At 38.4% G+C, this 20817-nt stretch overlaps 1 protein-coding gene across 1 annotated transcript in view; it reads right to left on the minus strand.

Annotated features, from left to right (window-relative positions):
• LOC118610046 (serine/arginine-rich splicing factor SR45-like) overlaps positions 1–20817 on the minus strand; it is a 29988-nt gene that overhangs the window by 7741 nt on the left and 1430 nt on the right. The gene's annotated exons all lie outside the window — the stretch shown is intronic.

Below are 20817 nucleotides of genomic sequence, written 5' to 3' on the forward strand. Positions count from 1 at the left end.
AGCATGCTAATTATACACCAGCAGACTTGGCAGGTACAAAGATTAAATTCGCCCACAAAAAAAGTAAAAGGGGAAAGGCAAGGGATCAAGTTTCCCAGCTATATAAATCCCAGAAACTGTAACTGCCAGAAACTGTTCCTGCAGCCTCAGGTAGAACTAAGTAACATTTAATTCAGTGCCACCAAAATGAAACCAAGGTTATTTTGTCTAGGTGGTTCTCTACATTGTTGTGGCTTCCTGAGATTATAGGCTTGACCATATCTCTGTCAAACATACTGGATTGGAGCTGACCTTGTAGAAAGACCCATGTCTGGGTAAGCACCCCAAACGCTGATCCTAACTGGCTTACAAAGGGCCTTACGCAGAGCACATCTTCATACGGCTGGTGGATACTGGAACACGATTGATTTCCTCCCCCACATGCCTTTATTGGGAGGCAATATAACTACTGCAGCGGTCTTAAAACAGGTATTTATGCCCCTGGGGATATGTGAAGACTTTTCTAAGTGTATACAGACATACTTTCATATATTTCCTAAAATCAGTCTTCCTGAGAATTATGATATACACAGTGTCTTGCTGGTTCCATTGCATAATGCTCCGGGAGAACAAACATCTGAGAGACCGAAGAAAGTAATCATTGAAATATTGGTATGGGGGTTGAAACATGAATGATTAGATAAGATTCTTTTGCAGGTTGAGTTGTTTCTAATTTGTTGCTTTGTACAAAATTAAAGGAGGATCTAATCAAATCCAGATCAAGGAATATCATCTGTCCAATGATAGATATTTAAAACAGTTTTATTGAGATATAATTTATATACCATATAATTCCATGGGTTTTCATATTTTCACAGAGCTGTGCAGTCAAAAACCACTAGCAATTTTAGAACATTTTCATTATCCCCCAAAGGAGCCCTGCATCCTTTGGCAGTTGCTCCCACTTTCCTCCCAAGTTCCCTTGCCCTAAGCTATTTTCAACCACTAATCTACTTTCTAACCACTAAGGTACTTTCTGTTTCTATAGATTTGCCTATTCTGGGTATTTCATATAAATTGAATATAATATGTGATCCTTTGTGACTGGTTCAGGATGTATCCAAATTGTAGCTTATAACAGTACTCTGTTCCTTTTTACAGCCAAATAATATTCTGTTGTATAGATATACCACATTTTGTTTATCTATTCATCAGTCAATCCAATGATAGATTATTTACAATCTATGTAAATAAATTATTTACGATATAGATTATTTACAATATACAGTAGATAATTATATTAAGAATGAAAAGGAAGAGATTGCTACAGATATTTACAAATATTTATTAGTTGTTAAAGGAGATATAAATAACTTTAATCCTAGATAACATTACTAAAATCACTTCCTTAAAAAAAACAATTTGCTAGAATTGATCCAAGAAAAAATATAGAAGCAGTCAAATTTTCTATTTATTAAATAAAGTGAATTTGTGATTAAAACCCTTCAAAAAAAAAACCAAAATACACACCTCCAAGCCCAAATGGTTTTGTTAGTGACTCATTCTAAACAATTAATGAAGAAATATACCTTTCTTCCATGAGCACTTCCAGAAAATAGAAAAAGAGGGAACACTTCCCAGCTCAGTTTATGAGGTCAGCCGTAACCTTGATGCCAAAACTTAAAGATGTTACAAGAAAGGAAAATTACAGACTAATTTCTGTCATAAAAACCTTAAAGAAACTAATTAGCTAATTGAATCCACCAAATATAAAGAGTACAACATCTTGGCAGAGGAGTTTATTCCAGGAATGGAAGTTTTGTTTAACATTTGAAAATTAATATTATTTGTCACATTAACAAAATTAATGAGAAAAAGTGGTAAAATGATCTCCATAGATATATTTTTTATAACACATATTAATTATAAGAACTCTTGCATATTAAGAATAAGAGGGAATGCCCATAACCCAATAATTATCTGCAAAAAATACAGTAAATTTTACAGATAGGTAGTAATAAAATATTGAAAGCTTTCTCCCTGAGAAGAGAAACAGATAAGGATGCCCACTGAATACCACTTCTATACAACATTGCTTTGAAGGTCTTAGCCAGTGTAATAAAGCAAGAAAAATGAGTGAAAGGTAAAAGGATTGAAAAGGAAGAAATAAAACTGTCATTTTTAGCAGATGATATGATTATGTACATAGAAAATCCAAAAGAATAAGCAGGTAGCATGTTAGGATTAACAAGTGAATTGAGCAAGGTTGCTGGATATTCAATCAGTACAAAGGAAATCAATTTGTTTCTATAGTCCAATATTAAACTGATTGAAAAAGTTTAAACGACACCATTTACAGGAGCATCAAAACCATAAAAAATTTAGGAATGAATCTAAAGAAAAATACACAAAACCTCACTGTCAAAAACTACAAAATATTCTTGAAATATATTAAAGAAGACTCAAATACATGGAACAGTATGGCATGTTAATAAGTGTGGGAGATTTAGTACTGGAAAGATGCCATTTATTTTAAAATTTATCTAGTTTCAATTTCAATCCTAATCAAAAGGTCTTCAGGTTTGTATGCAAGTATATATGAGGAAATTGATGAGCTATTTCAAACGTTTACATGGACATGCAAATAGACAAGAATAGTCAGGAAAAATCATGGAAGAACAAAATTAGAAGACTTCACTACCAGATAACAAGACTTATTGTAAAACTACAGTCATTAAGACAATGTGATATTGTTGTAAGGAAGACAAACAAATCAATGGAGTAGATAAAGTTCAGAAAAAAAAAAAAACCCAGACATACATAGTACTTCATTTATGACTAATATGAAATCCCTATACAATGGAGAAAGGATTGTCTTTTCAATAAATGGAGGGTCAATCAGATGTCCATAATGAAAAAGAATTACCTTGACTCCTATCTTAATACACTAGAATCAATTTCAGAAGGATTTTACATATAAATGTGAAGATAATATAGAATAACTCCTTGACTTGGGATAGGGGAAGATTTCTTAAATAGAATACAAGCACTAACAATACAGGAGAAGATTGTTAAATTGGACATTGAAATTCTATTCATAGAAGATACTCTCAAAAGAGTGAAAAGGCAAATCACAGAGTGATACGACATATTTGCAACAACAATAGCTGATAAAAGATTTGGATTTAGACTTCAACAGTAGTTATCTGTTACTGCATAACAAATTGCCACAAAACATTGCGATTTATTCTCTTACAGTTTTGGTAAGTTAGGACTCTGGGCACAGCTTAACTAGGTGCTTCTGGCTCTAGATCTCTCATGAGGTTGTAGTCAAGCTGCAGGCTCGAGCTGTAGATTCATTTAAAGACTCAGCTGAGGGAGTCCCCTTTTAAGCTTCTCACATAGTTGGCAGACCGTGGTCCCTTGTCACATGGGCCTCTCAGTGGGGCTGTCTCATGCAATGGCAGCTGGTTTCTCACAGGGCAAGCAAGATAAAGTGAGCACTCAAGACAGAAGCCACAGTCTTTCTATAACTTAACCTCAAAAGTAGCATCCCATTACTTCTTTCGTATTTCATTCATTAAGAAGTGAATCAGTAAGTCCAGCTCACATTCAAGAGAAAGGGATTCCACAAGGGCATAAATACCAGGAGGCAGGGGTGATTGCAAGGGCTGTCTTAGAGGCTGCCTACCCTTAGAATGGATTTTAAAAACTTTTAAAAATCTTAATCTGGGTGAGGATTATATGGGTATGTTTACAGTATGAAAATAATCAAACCATTTAGTTGTGATTTAGGCATTTTTTTGTATGTAGCTTATACATCAATGAAAAATTGGCTTAAGAACATTTTTGAGTTATGTGTCAATTATATTGCTGGGGGAAAAGAGAATATTTTTGATGAAAAATTCTAGGCAGCATTCTAAAGATTCATATTTCCTGATTATTCAATCAGGCACCAGTCTAGGTACTGCTGTGAATGGATTTCACAAATATGATTTAAGTCCCAAGTCAGTTAACCTTAAGATATGGAAGTTATCTGGGTGGGCCTGACCCAATCAGGAGTGTGGTTTGAAAGCAGAGAATTTTCTCTGGCCAGTAGTAGAAGGGCGAGTTAGAGAGGTTTGAAGCATGAGAAAAATGTGACAGTCCATTGCTAGCTTTAAAGATGGTGGAGGTTACATTCAAGGACCTGAGAGTAGCTTCTGGTTGCCAAGAGAGATGCCCAGCCAACAAGCCAGCTAGAAAACATTTACTTCGGTCCTATAATTGTAGAAAACTTTATTCTGCCAACACCAATGAAGCATGTTCTTCCCCAGAGCCCAGCCCTTGTAAAACTTTAATTTTGGACTTGTGCGACCCTAAGCAGAAAACTCAGTCAACAACCACTGACTTCTCAGCTACAAAATGGTGAGATAATAAATGGGTGTTGTTTTAAGCTGCTAATTTTGTGGTATTTTGTCATGCAGCAATAGAAAACTAATACAATCACAATGTAACGAAAAAAAAGCTTTATTGAGATATAATTCACATATCACACAATTTACTCATTAAAGTAAATTCAGTGGCTTACAGCATATGCATAAAATTGTACAACCATCACCACAATCAATTTTAGAACATTTTCATCATCTCGGAAAGAAATCCTTTACTCTTTATCTATCACGCCTCAGTTTCCCATCTCCCAAGTCTTAGGCAACTATCAATCCACATTCCTTCTTTATGGATTTGCCTATTTTTGGAATGTTTTGTGTCTGGCTTCTTTCACTTGGCATGATGTTTCAAGGTTTATCTATGCATCAGAACTTCATTCCTTTTTATAGCCGAATAATGAATATTCCACTCTGGATATTCCATACCCTATTTAGCCATTATTCTGTTGATGGATCAGGATTGACCTTTTTTTTTTTTTTTTTTTTTTGGTAATTGTGGTATAAAAAACAAAACAAAACAAAACCATGTAACATAATTTTACTCTCAATAATTTTTAAGTGTATGTTAGCATACTGTTAACTATATGTACATTATTGTAAACAGATCTCTACAACTTTTTCATCTTGCACAACTGTAACTCTTTATTTACTGAACAATATCTCCCCATTTCCCCTCTCCAGCCCCTAGCAACCACCAATTACTTTGTAATTTTTGTCATACAACTTGGACATAGTTTAAAAATTGTCTAGTATTAGTATTAGAAAACCATTTTCATTCACATTCACTTATTTATAAAACAAAATTCTCAGTGCTCACATCTGTAAAAATGAAAAATAGAGATAGCAAGGATATTGAACTTGGTCAGCACTAAGTAATATTTATTGACAGGTATAGAATTAATTGTTAAAAAAAACACCTATCTTTTTTAAGAAATATATTTCCAATGAAATTTCCCTTTTATATTATTAATTTGTATTTAGGTTATTTTGATCAATTATAACTATTTATAATTTTAATGATAGTTTGACCATAAGAAATTTTATAACTCTTGACTCTTGTGGTCACAAGAAATAAAATTTTTCAAAAAATATTCATATTTTGTTGTAGAAAAATATGACATGGTGACCAATAAAAGATGTTGAAGCTTAAGAATACAGTAGTCCCCCCCTTATCTGCATCTTGCTCTCTGTGGTTTCAGTTACCTGTGGTCAACCTCATTCAACTGCAGTCCGAAAATATTAAATGGAACATTCAGAAATAAACATTTCCTAAATTTTAAATCGTGCACCATTGTGAGTAGCATGATGAAATCTCATGTTGTCCCACTCCACCTCACGAAGGATGAGACTCACCCGTTTGTCCAGGGCCTCCACTCTGTACAGGCCCCGCATCCATTATTCACTTAGTAGCCATCTCTGTTATCACATTAACTGTGGAGGTATCTCAGTGCTTGTGTTCCAATAACCCTTATTTTACTTAATAATGGCTCCGAAGCCATTCGTGTAACTTTTATTATAATATATTATTATGATTGTTCTAATTCTTTACTAGTTATTAATCTCTTACTGTGCCTAATTTATCAATTAAATTGTATTACAGGTATGTTTGTATGTATAGGCAAAAACACAGTCTATATATAGGGTTTGGTACTATTCATGGTTTCAGGCATCTGTTGGGGCTCTTGAGACATATTACCCATTGATAAGGAGGGACTAGTGTAATATCAACAAAGGGAAGTAAAATGGAAAACAAGCACAAGGAGAAAAAAGAATTCTGAAAAATTTTATCAGGAGGACCACTGGTATATATACAGGTGAGAGCGCGGACTCTCAAATAAGACTGAATGTGGTCTTGGGTAATTATTTCATCTCTTGTATGCCTCAGTTTCTTCATCTATAAATCTGGAATAGCAATAGTATTGCTATGGATAAATTGTTGTAGAGATTAATGATTTAACATACATAAACATTTAGAACCGAAAGTGCTCTATACGAGTTAGATATAATCACTATTAAACCTCAAATTGGAGCCTAGGTTGTTCCCTCATCATTTAGACGTGCTTTAACTCCCATGGAGTTGTGGAATGCCCTCAGAGTGCTCCAGAGGGTGGGTAGGGAATCCCAACTTGCACAGGGTTGGGCCAGGGCACATCACTTTCCATTTGTTTTAAAGCCACTAGCCACATGTACTATGGAGCACTTGAAATGTGCCTAGTCCAAACAGAAATATGCTATAAGTGGAAATATTAACAGGATTTCAGACAGTATGAAAAGAAGAGTCTAAGATATTTCAATCGTTTTTTACATTGATTATATGCTGATGCGATATTTTGGACATATTAAATTAAAGAAAAATATTAAGATTAATTTCCTCTGTCTCTGTTTACTATTTTTAATGTGGCTACTAGGCGATTAAAAATTACATATGTGGCTTACATTGTACTCCAATGGACAGTGCTGCTTTGGACAGTCCGTCTCAATGTCAGCAGTCAGATGATGCTTTAGAAATATAATTGAGGTCATGTCTTTGCTCTGCTCAAAACTCTCCAATAATACCAGATCTCACTCCAAGAGTAAAAGACAAAATTCTGACCACAGTCTACCAGGTCCTATGTGATTAGCCCTACCCACTGCCACCCTCAATCTCTCTGGTCTAGGGTGGGATCCAGAGTTTGCTGAACCTGAAGCTTACACCATGGGCAAAGGGAGGAAGGGGGAAGAGGGTATGGGGTCCTCGCTAAGAGAAAGAATACAAATTATGAATATAAAATTGGGTACAGAATTGAATGTTAATTTAGAATGAGAAAATAAATCACAACAATTTAATGCAGGCCCCTTTCTTCTGATATCTTTTCAGGCAACTGACCTGACACGTTTACGTAGAAATGCTTCCAGATTGCGGCCTGGCTCCACCACCCCACCTCGAACTCAAAACCACTCCTGAAATTCCACTCAAGAACAGCAGTTCAGGCAAGTGCTCTTGGCTTTGCGGTAAATCCTCCTCTGCTCCGACCTCATCTCCTATCATGTCCCCACTCCTTCTGCCTGCCTGCTGTTCCACACCAAGCCCCGCCGTAGGGCCTTTCCACTTACTGTTTCCTAAGCTTGAAACATTCCCTCCTTAGCTATTCACAGAGCTCACCCTCTCATTTCCTTCAGGTCTCTGCTTAAATGTCATCTTATCGTTGCCGCTTGGCCTGATTATCCTGTAAAACCCCAAACCCCCTCTCCGGTACTTCCTATTCTCCTCATCCTGCTTTAATCGTCTCCATAACACTTATTACCAGCTGACATAGTATGTATTTGCATATTCATTTATTTATTATCTGCCTCCTTCTTTTAAAATGGAAAATTCAGGAGGACAGGGATGTTGTTTCGTTTCTGACAGGTATACTCAGCATCTAGAACGGTGTTTGGCCCTTAATAGACACTCATAGAATATTTGTTGAATGAATGAATGAATACAAACTGAATGACAGGGAAGCCCTACCATTTTTAACATGGAATCAATTCTTTAAGGAAATAATTCACTCTGGACCCTCAGCCCGTATCCTCAGTCTTCATAATTTAAGGCCTACTAGGTGTGTGGTAGCCATTGTTTTTGACTACCTGGCATGCCTCCACATCCTCTCCTCAGTCCCACACTTGGCTTCTTCATGGTAGCCCACTTCCCAGCCCCCAGGGATAAGCCACATTCTAGGCTTGGATAATGGGAGTGCTCCAGAGTGATTGGCCAGAGGTGTGATCGTAGCTGAGGGCCAACTGGGGTTTTCCTCAAGATGGTTTTCACTGGAGCTGGAGGTGAGGAAGTAGCCCCTTGACTGTTGTGTCACATCGACTGACAAGAAGTCTGTAAATTAAGGACTCTGGGGGAATGTATTTTCCCCAGGCAGAGGCAGAAATGGATTGAAAGAAAGGCGGCCCCAGCAGCGCGGAGCCCTAGTCCAGTCTCCAGAGTTCCTCTGATCCTGCAGCTCTTGCTCTTCCTCTTCCTTCAATCCGAGAGCTCCCCCAGTATCCTTCCAACACATTTCTTTCTGCCAGCTGGGCTTCCGCCATTCACCTTTCAACCTCCTCATAGGTGCTGGGCTGGTCACTGAGGATGTGACGATGACTTGGACAATATCCTTGACCTCATGGAGCTTACAGTCTCCAGGAAAGGATGAGGAGGGAAAATGACTTGCAATGCAGTGTGACCATACGTAATAGGCACAAGCTAGGCAGAATCAAGCCTCTGAACATCTCTCGAGGCATTGGTCAGCTTCTTTAAGTTCTTAAGATGATTTTATGGTCAAAGCAACCTAGGTATCAAAAATAGTATTGCCCATGATCAAATCAATAAATACCAACTGAGCACCTACTATGCGGAAGGCTCAGCATGAGTGCTGTGTACAGACCTGTAGAACATTCTAAGAGGGGTAGGTGTGCTTCTAAAAAACAATGAATAAATAGTAAATATAAAGCAAGTCATAGGGGCAGTCTATTCCTATCAGTGTCTTTCTAGAAGAGCACTTTAGCATGGTGGCTAAGAGCTTTGGAATCTCAGCTCTGTCACTAGCCATGTGACCTTGGGTAGTCGCTTAATCTCTGTGAAAGTCAGTGTCCTCCTCTATAAACTGGATAATATAACGGTATTTATTTCATGGGGTTATTTCATTAGTTGATATGAGTAAAATACTTAGAATAGTGCTTGGCACATAGTAGGTCCTCAATAAATGTTAGCAAACAGTAATATTGTGCCTAAATTATATAGATTATAAGCTCTTCAAAAGCAGGAGGCCTTGCCTTCTTTGTAGCTCAGCTAACATGTAGAGACCACTCTAGATTTTTCTACTTGCTTGGCTCAGTGGTATTAATTTATTAGCAGATGCAGTCATTGTCTTGCTTGCTCGTTTCTCCATCTGCTCTAAATTTAGTACTAAATAAAGACAGCTGTGGGGGTGGAGAAGGTTTTAGAGATCTCCGATCCAAATTCATTGGGTTCTTGTTTTGTTCGAAAGCTGCAATCCAGAGGGAGTTTAGAAGCATCTGCTGAAGACCATTTTTAGGCATTTTTGCAAAAATCTGTAGCATCTATTTACATTGTTATGTATATCCATACTTTGAATCTTCAATCATTTGCATATAGTAATATCCTAACTGATGTTCCAAAATTGATACTACTCTATATATGAACCTGCATAATTCCTAATTACCTAGGAATTATGGATATTAAACAGATTGATTTATAAAAACCAATTCACCTTTTTCAATCGTGATAAGTGTAGTAATCACAATCCTACAATCTCAGGTTTGAATAAAGGTCCTTGCTCAAAAGTCACTTTCTCAGACAGCCTTCCCTAGCACCCAATCTAAAATACTACTCTACTCCCTCTCCAAATCCTATCGTTCTCTATGATCTTATTTTAAAATAGCAGTAATCACTATTCAATATCATATCATTCCTTTGGCGCCATGTTTATTATCTCTATCACCCACTAGAATGTAAGCTCTTTAAAGACAAGGAATTTGACTCATACACTATACCCCCATGTAAGGCAGTGCCTGGCAAACGGCACACAAATTTTTGTTGGATAATAAAATTTTCATTTTACTCTCAGGGAAAAAATAATTTAAACAAGTGTGATGATACCTACTGTTACAGGCAAAGTAACTAAAGCTGAGAAAGAGTCATTAACTTGCCCAGGAACACAGAGATGGAGTCAGGATTTGAACACTTGTTCCTTTGACTCTAAAGCCCATCCGTAATCTCTGCCTGTACCTACTGTCTCCTAATGAAGTAGGATGTAAACATCCCAAACAGCAGGAAGTCAAGGATGAGATCAGCTGGGATGGAGTCATTGATAGGAGGAGGGCTGGGTCTCATGATGGGATGAGAGAGATTGGGAAAGGTGGGGGCAGAAGGGAGGGCAAATCTTGGGCCTGGGCCTGACTGTCCACAGTGGCCTTCTCCTTGGCTGAAGAATCAATTCCAATTTGCTCCTGGTGGAGCAGTGATGATGGAGGGCAGGCTATAGGGGAGGACAGCAGACGTCCACAGTCCTGGGCCTTTGGGTCAAACCCGCCAGTAAAGATCCTGTTCCAAAGAGCCTTTGCAGACTGTGGTTAGGACCTGAGTCAGAGCCAGAACTCTAACTAACCCGTGTAGCCTCAGGCAAGTTCAGAAGAACTCCAGTTATCTGTGTGCTGGGGTGGGCAGACAGGTGTCCAGGATGGAAAGGGCCTTTGGAGCCAGGGCATTTTCCTTAGAGTATTAGTGTTATTTTTAAGCCAGGTAGGAGCTGACCTGAAAACTAGCCTCCCTAAAATGGAGAAGGGAGAGAAACAGCTTCTACCACGGGTGGCCTCAGGGGCCTGGGGCCATAAGGGTATTGAGTTCTCATTTCCTTGCATGCATAGATGCTCAGGTACTCAAGCCTTGGATGAGTCTCCCTGGGCCTCAAAGAAGGCTGTGGCACATTTTAGAAGCAGATTCCATAGAGCTTCTCTAGCAGGTCACAGGGTCACTAACGAGGGCCAGCCTTTGAGCTGAGCTGTAAGCATTGTCATAGGTGGGGAGGGAGTACTAGGAGGGCAGGAAGTGTTGGGAGAGTTAAAAGGCAGCAGCTGGGTGCAGCTTGTCAGAAGTGCCAGGGAAGTGAAAGTCAGGGAAAGGAAAGGGGAAGAAGCAAAAGCCGAGAGGCAGCAGCAGCCACTGGGAGGAAGGGAAAGAAAAATCTCAGAGCGGCAAGTGTTCAGAAAGCCTCGGAGAGGTGAAGTCTCTGCTGGCCACATTCTCTTGGAGGGGGACTAAAAAGGCTGAATCTTGGAACCAGCCAGCTAGCCTTATCCTTCACATAGCTGGTTCCCGAGGAGTAGATTTGAGGTATGTGCTACTCACATGCTCACAGCATCCTTCTTTAAATACCTCATTTCCAGCTCTAAAAGGTAGCACTTGATTATCCTTAAATCTTAAAACAAACAAACAAACAAACAAAAACACTAGCGACTTTAATTTTGGTTCAAGGTAAAGTGAATTATTTCCCTCATGGTCTTCCAAGAAAAATGCTTAAAAACAAGAAAAGATTTGGGCGAAGTTAAGGTAATATTATCTGCCCCCGCAGAGTCGAAAGCTAAAAACTCTTCTTACAAATATTATAACAAGATTTTTTTTTATCACCTAAATGATGTCACGGCACAAATGCCAATTCTATCTTTTTTAAAAACCGTCTGTGTTGTTTGCTTTTAGTGAAATCGTCATTTCTAGCACTCCCTGCCTGCAATGTTCCCTCTTTTGCCTGTGACACTGAGTGAAACTGTTAGATGCCAAGTTCACTTGTTGGACTAAAAACTCGTTAGCTTTAAGGCTGATTTGGAATCTCCTGGGGGTGGGGGAAGGGGAAGATTGAGTAAATTATAACTCCTTCAGTAGTGTTCATTACCATTCAATTCCTCACTCTAAAGTATGGCACCCAGTAGGCTCACCGTGTGCTAATTAAATGAAAGGATATTTGAAAAAAAGAAAGCTGAGCATCTCATTGAAAAGCATTTGAAGTGTGTAGAATCACAACTGTGCACAGTCTCTTAAATCATTTAGTGTTCCTTTCCATTATTCCCTTCTCCCAAAAATTTGAATTTTAGGTCCTAGCTGTCTAGGGCCTTGCCTCTTTGTCCAGGGACCCACAGTATCAGCTTCACCTGGGAGCTTGTTAGAAATGTAGATTGTCTGGCCCCACCCTGGATCCACTGAATCGGAATCTCTCTTTTAACAAGACCCCCAAGTGGTTTGTGTCAGGTTAATGCTGAAGAAACACTGCTCTAATACATGAGGGCCACTTCCTTTTTGAGACACCTAGTCAGGAGGCCATCTTAAGCCCTGGCCTCAGGTTATAGCTATTTGGGTGGCAGGGGACCTCCACACCAAACACCGTGTAGAGGGCTGGAGGCAACAGAGGGTTCAAATTCCAATTCCAGCTCTTCGGCTAAGAGAACTCCATCACATTGACAAGTGATGTTTTTAGATTTAATTTCTATGAAATTAAATCTAAAAACATTTTTTTAGATTTAATTTCATAGAAAGCTTGCAAAAGTAGTTCAAAGAACTTCTGTATACCCTTTACCCAGATTCACCGATTATTAACATTTTGCCACGTATGCTTTCACATTTTCTCTCTTTACCTATACGTTGTTATTTTTTCCAAACAGTTGGAGGGGTAGTTGCATACATTAGTATGCATTTCCCTTAACACTTCAGTGTGCACTTCCTAAGAACAAGGACATTGTCTTCCATCCCCACAATGGCAGGGCCAGATCCAGGGGGAGGCAAGCAAGGCCTGAGAGTGAGTGGACCTGAGAAGGCATCCTTAAATTTTGCATCCTAGGAGCCTTGCTCTTCACACTCTAGTTCTGGCCCTGCACACTAGTTATCAAAATCAGGATCTACCATTGATTCAATACGATTGTCTAATCTATTGTCCATATTTTGATTTGTCAATTGTCCCAATAATGTCCTTTATGGCAATTTTTTCCCCATACCCAATTCGGGATCATGCGTAGCATTTGTTATAGCTATTGAATTTTCTTCAATCTGGAACAGTTCTTCAGTCTTTCTTTGTCTTTCAAGACATTGACATTTTTGAAAAGTATGAGCCAGTTCTTTTATAAAAAGTCCTTCAATATGGAGATAAGTTATTCTTAATCTCTTGATGGTTCTAGTTTCACCACCTATAGATTGAGCATAATTCCTGCTTCATGTTGAATCAAATAAATTAAGACATATAATATACTTGATATATGGCAGGTGCAGGGGGATTAAAAAGTAGCCAACACTGATTAGGTGCTTGTCAGTACCATGCTAAGGGTTTTACATACATTATCTCATTGAGTTCCCCCTGCAGCTCTGGGACATAGGCTCTATTTTTACCTCCGTTTCACAGATAAAGAAACAGAGACTTAGAATAATTTATTCAAGGTCCAATAGCTAGTAAGGAGTGAAATGGGCACCCGAACCAAATCAGTCTGAACCAATAGCCTCCAAGGACTATTTGCTTAGTAATCATTGCTAGTAATGCTTACTGAAAATGCCAATTTTTAAGATAAAACTTATATAACATAAATTTCACCATTTTAACCATTTTATTTTCCTCCAGCTTAAATGAGATATAATTGACATATAACATTGTATAAGTTTAAGGTGTGTATACCTTATATATCTGTCTCCCATGCATATAGTGCAAAATGACAACCATTATAAGGTTAGTTAATGCGTGCATGCATCACCTCACATAATTATACTTTCTTTTATGGTAAGAACATTTAAGATCTATTTTCTTAGCAACTTTCAAGTATCTAACACAGTATTGTTAACAATAATTACCATGCTATATATTAGATCTTCAGAATTTATTCATCTCATAACTGGAAATTTGTACCCTTTGACCAACATCTCCCCATTTATCCCAGGCCCCCACCCCTAACAACCATCAGTTTGTTTCTATGAGTTTTAACCATTTTAAAGTATATAGTTAAGTGTCTTTTCGTATATGTACAATGTTGTACGACCATTAGCACCATCTAATTCCAAAACATATCTGTCTCATCCAAAAGAAACCCCGCATCTCCCAATCTCCCTTTCTCCTAACCCCCAACAACCATTAATCTACTTTCTGTTTCTATGGATTTATATATACACATAATGGAATATATAACAAAGTGAACAATAAGAAAAAGGAACTAACTGCTTGATACACACAATAACTGCATACTGTAAGATTCCATTGTGGTTTTCCAGGAAATTCTAGAAAAACCAGAACCTTAGCAACAGGAAGTATGTCAGCGGTTGCCTGGGGCCCCAGGAGCATGGGGGTGGAGATTGACTGCCAAGGCTCACAAGGGAAATTTTGGGAGTGATAGAAGTATTCTAAAGCTTGATTGTGATGCTGGTTGCACAGTGTATACATTTACCCAAACTCATCTAACTCTGTACTTAAAAAGTTTATAAACGTAAATTATACCTCAACTAAAACTATAAAACAAAACAAAACAAAACAAACCTATCTGTCTCCCAGTGCAGTTCAGATCATCAGCAGGTCTTCCCTTCGTAGTTGGGCCCCAAAGCTATTTTTGCAGCCTTATCTCCCTCTTCTCTCCTCCATGCATTCATTCAACAAACATTCTCAGACGCTTGCTGTGCGCAAGGCCCAGTGTGAGGCACTTGGAGAAAGTGAGGAAAGAGAATCTCTGTCCTCAGGGAACTCATTGCCCAGTCTGGGAGCAGAAAGGACACCAACCCTGACAAATACTGTGGATCCTAGAGGATCAGTGAGTCTTAAAGGAGAGGAATCAGGATACATTTTCACATTGAATTTCAAGTTAGAATCATTTCGATTTAATTTTTTTTTGAATAGGTAATACATTTACAGGGTTCAAAAATAAAAGAAATTATATAGTGAAAAATTTCCCCTCACCCATCACCCGTCTGCTCAGTTCCCATTCCATTCCATACAACCATAATTCTTATAAATATATATTATATGTCCTCCTTTTTAAAAGAAAACATAGCATAATATACACATTGTTCTGGATCTCATTTTGTCATCTGGCAGTAACCTTTGAGATTTTCCCATATAGGTACAGGGAAGAATTTCACTCTGTTTTACGGTTGCATATTGTTCTATTGTATGGATGTGTCATAATATATTTATCCAATTTCCTTGGTAAACATTTGTGTTATTTCCAACAGTGTGTTATGGTAAACAATGCTGTAATGTGTAACATCTTATGAGTTGTGTTTATATTTTGTTTTGTATATGGCAAGTATCTATGGCTACATATTGATTTTTTTTTTTTTTTTTTTTTTACCATTCCACAAATACTTCAACCAGTTTTGTATCTCTAGGCTGTTTTCTCCGCCTTGAAAGTCCCCACCGAATCCTTTTCTACTGGCAAACTCCTGCTTTATCACAAGATCTAGCTCAACTGCTACTTTCTTGTGAAGACTTCTGAATTCTCTTAGGCGAGATTAGGTGACTCCTTGGCTTTTCTCTCACAGTATTCCATTCTCACATCATCAGAATTGTCTTTTAACACTTCACTCTTTCCCCAGGGGCATGTGCTAGTTTAGGTTTACCTCTGAATCCCTTAATACTTGGCACCTATATTGAGTAAAATGTTCATTGCGTGAATGGTAAGGACTGACAAAGGGTTGTTGTATTGCTCCTGTCCCTCATTTTCAGCTGCCCCCTAGCTTCTGTTAATATGTAGAGGCCTGCTGCTAGACAAAGGTGGGCTGTAATTTCCCTTCCCCTCCCACCTAATTCCTTCCTGCCTGTCTCCACCCTTTTACCCCCTATCCTGTCCACAGCTACCCTTGTGGCCCTTGCTGGATCTGGCATGGATAGCATCTATTATAGCTTTTTAGAAAATAATTAAGTTAAATAGAGCATTGGCTCCACCCATCTTCTTTCCTCATCTTTGCATCAAGTCTTTGGCCTTCTTTAAAACTGAAAGAACAAATCACTTGATAGTCAAATGCACATCGGTCACCTTCAAGCATAATTTCCTACACTTTAAGCCAAAGGAGATGACAAAATTTACTATAGTACTTTTTAGGAATGTGGGAAACACTATAATTTTCAAGGGGAGCTTGAATAGTTTTTTAAAAACATTGGGTTAATCCTAAAACGTCATGATGGTAGTGTGTGCCTGGAGCTGTCAATTGCTAGGTCACTTCCCTATTAATATATTATTCCATTTCTTCCTAACTGGATGGTGCTACAGGTGACAGCTCTCTGTCTCCACCACTGGATGAAAAGGTTAAAGCTCTATATTTTTCTTGAGCCTGGGAAGCTGCAAGTCACAGAAAGTGGAACCATCAACGAAAATAAAAGGGAAAGAAAACTTTAAAGCCTTTGGCTGCCCAGGTCAAAGACGGATATGGGAATTGAGATGTTTCTCCTGGAGAAGTTTTAGGCAAGGTGGTAGTTTAACTTCCTTGGAGTGCTTTGGGACTGTGGTCTTCCAGATTTCTTGCTTGCTTACCTCCTCAAAGAAATCTGAGAAACTGTTTCTTTTTGTACGTTTAAAGATCAAGATCTAAGTGGTTCATCTTAAGTTTTAATAGTGGCAAAGCTTGTTATTTCTGGCATAAATATTGACATTTTAAAATAAGACTGTTACATTATTCTTTAAGTGTAACCAAGGGAATCAAGATATTATAATGCATCTGTCATCTATTTTAAAAATACATAAACAAGCTTTTCTTTAAAAGAAATTTTATATCATTCTTTTTCTCCTTATCTTGCCCCTGAACATTTTAATAAAAGATTTTTAGGCTGAAAAATTTTATTAACCAGTATATCATATTTCCTTACATAAACTTTAAAAAATTTTTTGACTGAGTTTCTAAGTTTAAAAAACTCATCTTGATTTTATTATTGATGCAATTTTGAATACCTAATTGATCTAAACAACATAAAATATTACAAATTTTGATAAACTATTAATATTAAAGCCTAGAATACTTTCACTGGAATAAAATAGGATTCAGAGTCAACTCTATTCCTAGTTTTCATTTTTATGAATAGAAGCATGAAACACCTTGTTCATTCATCAAGTATTTATTGAGCACTTCCTCCTATGTGTGAATAACTTCACTATGTACTTGGGATACATTAGTAAACACTACAGATAAATCCCTGTCCTCACGGAGCTTACATTCTAGAGGGGAGTTATAGGCAATAAGCTACAAACATAACACATAAGTAAATGATAGGGTATGTTAGAAAATAAGAGCTAGAAGATAAGAGAAAAGAGAGCAGAGTAAGGGGAGTCTGGAGTATAGAGTAAGGGTTTAGATGGGTTGTGATTTTAACAAGGTCAGGATGAGCCTCACTGAGAAGGTGACATTTGACTAAAGTAAGGTGAAGAGGTTAGTAATGCAGATATCTATGGGAAATGTGTACCAGGCAGAAGGAACAGATGATGCAAAGGCCCTAACTTGGAAACATGGCTGGTGTCTTCCAAGGTTAACAAAGTAGGTCACTAAGGCTGCAGCAGAGTCATCCAGGAGAATAACAAGAGATGAGATTAGAGAGCTAATGTTTGTGGTAGGGTGGTAGACTATTGTTAAGGACATAGACTTTTACCTTGAGTGAAATGAGGAGTCACTGCAGAGTTTTAAGCAGAGGAGTGATATGATTTCACAAGTTTTAGCAGGATGCCGCAGGCTGTTATGTTGAGAATAGACTCTAAGGGGCAAGACTGAGAGCTGGGAGAGCTTTTAGAAGAGTAATCCAAGCACGAGATGATGGTGGCTCAGACCAGGGGTTAGCAGTGGATGTGGTGAGGGATACTCTGACTCCAGACTAGATGTGAGATGTAAATGAAAGAAGGATGTCCAGCATTACTCCAGGGGGTTCAGTCTGAGAAACTTTAAGGATAGACTTGTCATCAATAAGATAGAGAAGATGGTAAGTTGAACAAGTTTGAGGAAGGATATTGTTCAGTTTGTGGCACGTTAAATTTGAGATAGGCAGTCGATCGCTGGGTATCAGAATCTGGAGTTTAAATGAGAGGTCTGAGCTGAAGATACAATATCATATATCTTAGTTGTTATTGAAAGTCAGGAGACTTGATGAGATCACCAATGAAAAGAGAAAAAATCCAATAAATGAGCCCTGGTCCATTACAAGGTTAAGAGGTTTGGGAGAAGAGATGGAATCAACAAGGAAGAAATGGGGACAGAGGAGAGAGGCACTAGTGATGAAGGAGATAAATGACCAGGGTACAGTAAAGAAAAAATGAGGTGAATCAAGTGATTAGCTGTGTCAGCTGTTACAGACAAGTCAATTATGATGAGAATTGAAATTAGATCATTGGATTTAGGCAATGTGAAGTTCATTGTTGACCTGGACGAGAATAGTTTAAATAGAGTGCTAAGGATGAAAGCAAGAATAGAATGAGTTTAAGAGAGGGTGAGAAACCCTCTCAGCCGAAGACCTAAAATATGCCACATATGTAACCCTGTGTGTTGTTATGATTTGATTATGTATGTATGTAGTCTTATCATATACATTGTATTCAGCATGTTTTTGAACTTTCTGTAAGTTGTATCATATGGCATGTATTCTGCTGCTACAGAATGGGAGAAATACAGTCAGAAAGTGTGGAAAACTCTTAGAGGTTTTGTTACGAAAAGCAAAGAAATGGGGCAATGGGTGACAGTCGAAGAGGGTCAAAGAGAAGATTTTGTAGGACTGGAGAAATACAGCTACTTGTAAACTATGGGAGTGACCCAGTAGAGAGTGAAACACTGATAATATAGAAGAGTGGGAATAATTGCTGGAGTGACAGTGATGGTCTTGATTAGAAGGCATATATAATCAAGCAGGCAAGGCAAGATTGGGATCTGTTGCCTTAGCAGAGGGACTAGCTTTAGCTTGGAGCATGGAAAATGAAGTGGAGGTTACAGATGCTAGTATGTGGCTATGGGTAGATAAGGTGGAAGTTTTCATTTCACTGTTTCAATTTTTTCAATAAAATAGGAAGCAAGGTTATTAACTGAGAATGAGGATGGGAGCACAGGAGAGGTGCAGGTTAGAGGACAGGAAAGGTATGAAAACCAGAATAATGGAGGAGAGAAATAGAATTCATGGGCGTCACTAAAGGCCCACTTGAGGTTCCTAGTGACGAAATCAAAGTGAAACTAGTCAGCGTGATTGAGTTCTTCTCTAGTCACGTTCAGAGGCATGGATCCTGGCGTGAAGAAGTAGAAAACTGGCTTGAATCAGGACTGTGGTTTAGCTCAGCAAGCATGACAAAGGGGGAGGAGAGTAGGGGGGTTGAAAGTGTGTGCAAAGGAGTGATTGTAATGATTGGCCAGGGTAAGGATGGGAGAAAATAGATATGTGGGTTGAAGAATTGTTAGAATTAGAGCACTATAGGGAAATATGGAAGTATGAGGTGGTGTTCAGAGTGTGACATGTTTAAATTGTGATTATGTAGAAATTGCAGTTTGGTAAGTTTCTGTGATTGTGCCCATAGAAGTGAGTGGCTGAATTAAGGAAGGACAAGAGCCTTGGAGGAGAAGTTAAGGAACTGAGAGGTCAGGGTAATGGGAAGATCATCTAACCATACATTATAACAACCTAGGATTAAGACAGAAGTGGCATTGGAATGACTGGCCGGAGCAAATGGTGAAAAAGGAAGAGGAATGAAAATAAGATGGGGTGTACTGGATAACAAGATTTAAAGCTGCAGGTTAATAGGGAGGAGAGAAGAGGATGGTCTGGAAGCAATGCTGAGGAGCAAGGAGGACACTTAACCTCACCTTAAGGCACAATCTAAGGGACTTAATGGTTGAAAATACAGTTGCCACTATTTGAATGAGGGACAGGGAAGCAGTGGACTGGGAGAAAGTCAGGTTTCCCTTAGCAAGAAGATGACGGGAACCTGAAGAAAAATTCTGAGGTTGAGCCTATAGGGGTTGTCATTTGCATAATTAGGTGTGGTGGACAGACTCTAATGTGATCTTATGTGATTCTCACCTCCTGCTGTTCATACCCTTGTAGTCTCCTTTCCTTGAGTGGGGGTGGGACTTGTGATTTGCTTCTGGCCAATAGAGTATGGCAAAAGTGATGGGTTGTATGTGATTACACATATGAGTTTATGTTCCATAAGGTTGTATTCAAAGTCTTACACTGAGACTCTCCTTTTTGCTGACTTTGAAGAAGCCAGCTGCCATATTGTCAGCTTCCTTATGGAGAGAGTCACATGGCAAAGAACTCAGGGAGCCAACAGCCAGCTAGGGACTAAGGCCCTGGGTCCTCCATCCTGCAGGGAACTAAATGCTGCCAAAACCCACATGAGTTTGGAAGTGGATCCTTTCCCTGTCAGGCCTCATCTTGTGATCTCGCAGAAGACCTAGCTAAGCCATGCCTGGATTCCTGACCCACAGAAACTGTGAGCCTATAAATTTGTGTTGTTTTAGGCTGCTGTGGTAATACTGTTATACAGAAATAGATACCTAAAATAGAATGGAATGAAAAAAATTTAGTTATAGCAATGTTATTCAATTCTTTTAATTCCGACTGAGGTATATTGCCTAATAATCACTTAGATCTTCCTTCAATTTTTTTGGTAACAAAGCATTGGAAATCACCTGATTTGTGAAAGAATTTATAACCCTTTAATTCAGGTTGTTTACTTTTTCAGCACAGACACCAGTCTCTGAAATGTCTCTTTGAACTGCCCTGGAGGTTTTTATGTCTTGGATTGAATCACCTTAGTACCAAGTTAAAGTTTTGACTTTTTTATCTAAGGTGGGAGAAGGGCAATTTTGAAGAGGAACGCTGTGTCATCAGGTGCTTTCTGAAGCTGAGCAATTGTAGAAAATAGTGAATATAGCAGTGGAAGATCTGGAAATGAATTC

The sequence above is a fragment of the Rousettus aegyptiacus genome, unplaced genomic scaffold (assembly GCF_014176215.1).
Source record: "Rousettus aegyptiacus isolate mRouAeg1 unplaced genomic scaffold, mRouAeg1.p scaffold_m13_p_12, whole genome shotgun sequence".
Classification (NCBI taxonomy): Eukaryota; Metazoa; Chordata; class Mammalia; order Chiroptera; family Pteropodidae; genus Rousettus; species Rousettus aegyptiacus.